The following is a 7,278-nucleotide window of genomic DNA, read 5'->3' on the forward strand; positions in this document are numbered from 1 at the left end:
GTTAGGGTTAGGGTTAGGGTTAGGGTTAGGGTTAGGGTTAGGGTTAGGGTTAGGGTTAGGGTTAGGGTTAGGGTTAGGGTTAGGGTTAGGGTTAGGGTTAGGGTTAGGGTTAGGGTTAGGGTTAGGGTTAGGGTTAGGGTTAGGGTTAGGGTTAGGGTTAGGGTTAGGGTTAGGGTTAGGGTTAGGGTTAGGGTTAGGGTTAGGGTTAGGGTTAGGGTTAGGGTTAGGGTTAGGGTTAGGGTTAGGGTTAGGGTTAGGGTTAGGGTTAGGGTTAGGGTTAGGGTTAGGGTTAGGGTTAGGGTTAGGGTTAGGGTTAGGGTTAGGGTTAGGGTTAGGGTTAGGGTTAGGGTTAGGGTTAGGGTTAGGGTTAGGGTTAGGGTTAGGGTTAGGGTTAGGGTTAGGGTTAGGGTTAGGGTTAGGGTTAGGGTTAGGGTTAGGGTTAGGGTTAGGGTTAGGGTTAGGGTTAGGGTTAGGGTTAGGGTTAGGGTTAGGGTTAGGGTTAGGGTTAGGGTTAGGGTTAGGGTTAGGGTTAGGGTTAGGGTTAGGGTTAGGGTTAGGGTTAGGGTTAGGGTTAGGGTTAGGGTTAGGGTTAGGGTTAGGGTTAGGGTTAGGGTTAGGGTTAGGGTTAGGGTTAGGGTTAGGGTTAGGGTTAGGGTTAGGGTTAGGGTTAGGGTTAGGGTTAGGGTTAGGGTTAGGGTTAGGGTTAGGGTTAGGGTTAGGGTTAGGGTTAGGGTTAGGGTTAGGGTTAGGGTTAGGGTTAGGGTTAGGGTTAGGGTTAGGGTTAGGGTTAGGGTTAGGGTTAGGGTTAGGGTTAGGGTTAGGGTTAGGGTTAGGGTTAGGGTTAGGGTTAGGGTTAGGGTTAGGGTTAGGGTTAGGGTTAGGGTTAGGGTTAGGGTTAGGGTTAGGGTTAGGGTTAGGGTTAGGGTTAGGGTTAGGGTTAGGGTTAGGGTTAGGGTTAGGGTTAGGGTTAGGGTTAGGGTTAGGGTTAGGGTTAGGGTTAGGGTTAGGGTTAGGGTTAGGGTTAGGGTTAGGGTTAGGGTTAGGGTTAGGGTTAGGGTTAGGGTTAGGGTTAGGGTTAGGGTTAGGGTTAGGGTTAGGGTTAGGGTTAGGGTTAGGGTTAGGGTTAGGGTTAGGGTTAGGGTTAGGGTTAGGGTTAGGGTTAGGGTTAGGGTTAGGGTTAGGGTTAGGGTTAGGGTTAGGGTTAGGGTTAGGGTTAGGGTTAGGGTTAGGGTTAGGGTTAGGGTTAGGGTTAGGGTTAGGGTTAGGGTTAGGGTTAGGGTTAGGGTTAGGGTTAGGGTTAGGGTTAGGGTTAGGGTTAGGGTTAGGGTTAGGGTTAGGGTTAGGGTTAGGGTTAGGGTTAGGGTTAGGGTTAGGGTTAGGGTTAGGGTTAGGGTTAGGGTTAGGGTTAGGGTTAGGGTTAGGGTTAGGGTTAGGGTTAGGGTTAGGGTTAGGGTTAGGGTTAGGGTTAGGGTTAGGGTTAGGGTTAGGGTTAGGGTTAGGGTTAGGGTTAGGGTTAGGGTTAGGGTTAGGGTTAGGGTTAGGGTTAGGGTTAGGGTTAGGGTTAGGGTTAGGGTTAGGGTTAGGGTTAGGGTTAGGGTTAGGGTTAGGGTTAGGGTTAGGGTTAGGGTTAGGGTTAGGGTTAGGGTTAGGGTTAGGGTTAGGGTTAGGGTTAGGGTTAGGGTTAGGGTTAGGGTTAGGGTTAGGGTTAGGGTTAGGGTTAGGGTTAGGGTTAGGGTTAGGGTTAGGGTTAGGGTTAGGGTTAGGGTTAGGGTTAGGGTTAGGGTTAGGGTTAGGGTTAGGGTTAGGGTTAGGGTTAGGGTTAGGGTTAGGGTTAGGGTTAGGGTTAGGGTTAGGGTTAGGGTTAGGGTTAGGGTTAGGGTTAGGGTTAGGGTTAGGGTTAGGGTTAGGGTTAGGGTTAGGGTTAGGGTTAGGGTTAGGGTTAGGGTTAGGGTTAGGGTTAGGGTTAGGGTTAGGGTTAGGGTTAGGGTTAGGGTTAGGGTTAGGGTTAGGGTTAGGGTTAGGGTTAGGGTTAGGGTTAGGGTTAGGGTTAGGGTTAGGGTTAGGGTTAGGGTTAGGGTTAGGGTTAGGGTTAGGGTTAGGGTTAGGGTTAGGGTTAGGGTTAGGGTTAGGGTTAGGGTTAGGGTTAGGGTTAGGGTTAGGGTTAGGGTTAGGGTTAGGGTTAGGGTTAGGGTTAGGGTTAGGGTTAGGGTTAGGGTTAGGGTTAGGGTTAGGGTTAGGGTTAGGGTTAGGGTTAGGGTTAGGGTTAGGGTTAGGGTTAGGGTTAGGGTTAGGGTTAGGGTTAGGGTTAGGGTTAGGGTTAGGGTTAGGGTTAGGGTTAGGGTTAGGGTTAGGGTTAGGGTTAGGGTTAGGGTTAGGGTTAGGGTTAGGGTTAGGGTTAGGGTTAGGGTTAGGGTTAGGGTTAGGGTTAGGGTTAGGGTTAGGGTTAGGGTTAGGGTTAGGGTTAGGGTTAGGGTTAGGGTTAGGGTTAGGGTTAGGGTTAGGGTTAGGGTTAGGGTTAGGGTTAGGGTTAGGGTTAGGGTTAGGGTTAGGGTTAGGGTTAGGGTTAGGGTTAGGGTTAGGGTTAGGGTTAGGGTTAGGGTTAGGGTTAGGGTTAGGGTTAGGGTTAGGGTTAGGGTTAGGGTTAGGGTTAGGGTTAGGGTTAGGGTTAGGGTTAGGGTTAGGGTTAGGGTTAGGGTTAGGGTTAGGGTTAGGGTTAGGGTTAGGGTTAGGGTTAGGGTTAGGGTTAGGGTTAGGGTTAGGGTTAGGGTTAGGGTTAGGGTTAGGGTTAGGGTTAGGGTTAGGGTTAGGGTTAGGGTTAGGGTTAGGGTTAGGGTTAGGGTTAGGGTTAGGGTTAGGGTTAGGGTTAGGGTTAGGGTTAGGGTTAGGGTTAGGGTTAGGGTTAGGGTTAGGGTTAGGGTTAGGGTTAGGGTTAGGGTTAGGGTTAGGGTTAGGGTTAGGGTTAGGGTTAGGGTTAGGGTTAGGGTTAGGGTTAGGGTTAGGGTTAGGGTTAGGGTTAGGGTTAGGGTTAGGGTTAGGGTTAGGGTTAGGGTTAGGGTTAGGGTTAGGGTTAGGGTTAGGGTTAGGGTTAGGGTTAGGGTTAGGGTTAGGGTTAGGGTTAGGGTTAGGGTTAGGGTTAGGGTTAGGGTTAGGGTTAGGGTTAGGGTTAGGGTTAGGGTTAGGGTTAGGGTTAGGGTTAGGGTTAGGGTTAGGGTTAGGGTTAGGGTTAGGGTTAGGGTTAGGGTTAGGGTTAGGGTTAGGGTTAGGGTTAGGGTTAGGGTTAGGGTTAGGGTTAGGGTTAGGGTTAGGGTTAGGGTTAGGGTTAGGGTTAGGGTTAGGGTTAGGGTTAGGGTTAGGGTTAGGGTTAGGGTTAGGGTTAGGGTTAGGGTTAGGGTTAGGGTTAGGGTTAGGGTTAGGGTTAGGGTTAGGGTTAGGGTTAGGGTTAGGGTTAGGGTTAGGGTTAGGGTTAGGGTTAGGGTTAGGGTTAGGGTTAGGGTTAGGGTTAGGGTTAGGGTTAGGGTTAGGGTTAGGGTTAGGGTTAGGGTTAGGGTTAGGGTTAGGGTTAGGGTTAGGGTTAGGGTTAGGGTTAGGGTTAGGGTTAGGGTTAGGGTTAGGGTTAGGGTTAGGGTTAGGGTTAGGGTTAGGGTTAGGGTTAGGGTTAGGGTTAGGGTTAGGGTTAGGGTTAGGGTTAGGGTTAGGGTTAGGGTTAGGGTTAGGGTTAGGGTTAGGGTTAGGGTTAGGGTTAGGGTTAGGGTTAGGGTTAGGGTTAGGGTTAGGGTTAGGGTTAGGGTTAGGGTTAGGGTTAGGGTTAGGGTTAGGGTTAGGGTTAGGGTTAGGGTTAGGGTTAGGGTTAGGGTTAGGGTTAGGGTTAGGGTTAGGGTTAGGGTTAGGGTTAGGGTTAGGGTTAGGGTTAGGGTTAGGGTTAGGGTTAGGGTTAGGGTTAGGGTTAGGGTTAGGGTTAGGGTTAGGGTTAGGGTTAGGGTTAGGGTTAGGGTTAGGGTTAGGGTTAGGGTTAGGGTTAGGGTTAGGGTTAGGGTTAGGGTTAGGGTTAGGGTTAGGGTTAGGGTTAGGGTTAGGGTTAGGGTTAGGGTTAGGGTTAGGGTTAGGGTTAGGGTTAGGGTTAGGGTTAGGGTTAGGGTTAGGGTTAGGGTTAGGGTTAGGGTTAGGGTTAGGGTTAGGGTTAGGGTTAGGGTTAGGGTTAGGGTTAGGGTTAGGGTTAGGGTTAGGGTTAGGGTTAGGGTTAGGGTTAGGGTTAGGGTTAGGGTTAGGGTTAGGGTTAGGGTTAGGGTTAGGGTTAGGGTTAGGGTTAGGGTTAGGGTTAGGGTTAGGGTTAGGGTTAGGGTTAGGGTTAGGGTTAGGGTTAGGGTTAGGGTTAGGGTTAGGGTTAGGGTTAGGGTTAGGGTTAGGGTTAGGGTTAGGGTTAGGGTTAGGGTTAGGGTTAGGGTTAGGGTTAGGGTTAGGGTTAGGGTTAGGGTTAGGGTTAGGGTTAGGGTTAGGGTTAGGGTTAGGGTTAGGGTTAGGGTTAGGGTTAGGGTTAGGGTTAGGGTTAGGGTTAGGGTTAGGGTTAGGGTTAGGGTTAGGGTTAGGGTTAGGGTTAGGGATAGGGTTAGGGTTAGGGTTAGGGTTAGGGTTAGGGTTAGGGTTAGGGTTAGGGTTAGGGTTAGGGTTAGGGTTAGGGTTAGGGTTAGGGTTAGGGTTAGGGTTAGGGTTAGGGTTAGGGTTAGGGTTAGGGTTAGGGTTAGGGTTAGGGTTAGGGTTAGGGTTAGGGTTAGGGTTAGGGTTAGGGTTAGGGTTAGGGTTAGGGTTAGGGTTAGGGTTAGGGTTAGGGTTAGGGTTAGGGTTAGGGTTAGGGTTAGGGTTAGGGTTAGGGTTAGGGTTAGGGTTAGGGTTAGGGTTAGGGTTAGGGTTAGGGTTAGGGTTAGGGTTAGGGTTAGGGTTAGGGTTAGGGTTAGGGTTAGGGTTAGGGTTAGGGTTAGGGTTAGGGTTAGGGTTAGGGTTAGGGTTAGGGTTAGGGTTAGGGTTAGGGTTAGGGTTAGGGTTAGGGTTAGGGTTAGGGTTAGGGTTAGGGTTAGGGTTAGGGTTAGGGTTAGGGTTAGGGTTAGGGTTAGGGTTAGGGTTAGGGTTAGGGTTAGGGTTAGGGTTAGGGTTAGGGTTAGGGTTAGGGTTAGGGTTAGGGTTAGGGTTAGGGTTAGGGTTAGGGTTAGGGTTAGGGTTAGGGTTAGGGTTAGGGTTAGGGTTAGGGTTAGGGTTAGGGTTAGGGTTAGGGTTAGGGTTAGGGTTAGGGTTAGGGTTAGGGTTAGGGTTAGGGTTAGGGTTAGGGTTAGGGTTAGGGTTAGGGTTAGGGTTAGGGTTAGGGTTAGGGTTAGGGTTAGGGTTAGGGTTAGGGTTAGGGTTAGGGTTAGGGTTAGGGTTAGGGTTAGGGTTAGGGTTAGGGTTAGGGTTAGGGTTAGGGTTAGGGTTAGGGTTAGGGTTAGGGTTAGGGTTAGGGTTAGGGTTAGGGTTAGGGTTAGGGTTAGGGTTAGGGTTAGGGTTAGGGTTAGGGTTAGGGTTAGGGTTAGGGTTAGGGTTAGGGTTAGGGTTAGGGTTAGGGTTAGGGTTAGGGTTAGGGTTAGGGTTAGGGTTAGGGTTAGGGTTAGGGTTAGGGTTAGGGTTAGGGTTAGGGTTAGGGTTAGGGTTAGGGTTAGGGTTAGGGTTAGGGTTAGGGTTAGGGTTAGGGTTAGGGTTAGGGTTAGGGTTAGGGTTAGGGTTAGGGTTAGGGTTAGGGTTAGGGTTAGGGTTAGGGTTAGGGTTAGGGTTAGGGTTAGGGTTAGGGTTAGGGTTAGGGTTAGGGTTAGGGTTAGGGTTAGGGTTAGGGTTAGGGTTAGGGTTAGGGTTAGGGTTAGGGTTAGGGTTAGGGTTAGGGTTAGGGTTAGGGTTAGGGTTAGGGTTAGGGTTAGGGTTAGGGTTAGGGTTAGGGTTAGGGTTAGGGTTAGGGTTAGGGTTAGGGTTAGGGTTAGGGTTAGGGTTAGGGTTAGGGTTAGGGTTAGGGTTAGGGTTAGGGTTAGGGTTAGGGTTAGGGTTAGGGTTAGGGTTAGGGTTAGGGTTAGGGTTAGGGTTAGGGTTAGGGTTAGGGTTAGGGTTAGGGTTAGGGTTAGGGTTAGGGTTAGGGTTAGGGTTAGGGTTAGGGTTAGGGTTAGGGTTAGGGTTAGGGTTAGGGTTAGGGTTAGGGTTAGGGTTAGGGTTAGGGTTAGGGTTAGGGTTAGGGTTAGGGTTAGGGTTAGGGTTAGGGTTAGGGTTAGGGTTAGGGTTAGGGTTAGGGTTAGGGTTAGGGTTAGGGTTAGGGTTAGGGTTAGGGTTAGGGTTAGGGTTAGGGTTAGGGTTAGGGTTAGGGTTAGGGTTAGGGTTAGGGTTAGGGTTAGGGTTAGGGTTAGGGTTAGGGTTAGGGTTAGGGTTAGGGTTAGGGTTAGGGTTAGGGTTAGGGTTAGGGTTAGGGTTAGGGTTAGGGTTAGGGTTAGGGTTAGGGTTAGGGTTAGGGTTAGGGTTAGGGTTAGGGTTAGGGTTAGGGTTAGGGTTAGGGTTAGGGTTAGGGTTAGGGTTAGGGTTAGGGTTAGGGTTAGGGTTAGGGTTAGGGTTAGGGTTAGGGTTAGGGTTAGGGTTAGGGTTAGGGTTAGGGTTAGGGTTAGGGTTAGGGTTAGGGTTAGGGTTAGGGTTAGGGTTAGGGTTAGGGTTAGGGTTAGGGTTAGGGTTAGGGTTAGGGTTAGGGTTAGGGTTAGGGTTAGGGTTAGGGTTAGGGTTAGGGTTAGGGTTAGGGTTAGGGTTAGGGTTAGGGTTAGGGTTAGGGTTAGGGTTAGGGTTAGGGTTAGGGTTAGGGTTAGGGTTAGGGTTAGGGTTAGGGTTAGGGTTAGGGTTAGGGTTAGGGTTAGGGTTAGGGTTAGGGTTAGGGTTAGGGTTAGGGTTAGGGTTAGGGTTAGGGTTAGGGTTAGGGTTAGGGTTAGGGTTAGGGTTAGGGTTAGGGTTAGGGTTAGGGTTAGGGTTAGGGTTAGGGTTAGGGTTAGGGTTAGGGTTAGGGTTAGGGTTAGGGTTAGGGTTAGGGTTAGGGTTAGGGTTAGGGTTAGGGTTAGGGTTAGGGTTAGGGTTAGGGTTAGGGTTAGGGTTAGGGTTAGGGTTAGGGTTAGGGTTAGGGTTAGGGTTAGGGTTAGGGTTAGGGTTAGGGTTAGGGTTAGGGTTAGGGTTAGGGTTAGGGTTAGGGTTAGGGTTAGGGTTAGGGTTAGGGTTAGGGTTAGGGTTAGGGTTAGGGTTAGG

This window comes from Hippocampus zosterae, chromosome 20 (genome assembly GCF_025434085.1).
Source record: "Hippocampus zosterae strain Florida chromosome 20, ASM2543408v3, whole genome shotgun sequence".
Classification (NCBI taxonomy): domain Eukaryota; kingdom Metazoa; phylum Chordata; class Actinopteri; order Syngnathiformes; family Syngnathidae; genus Hippocampus; species Hippocampus zosterae.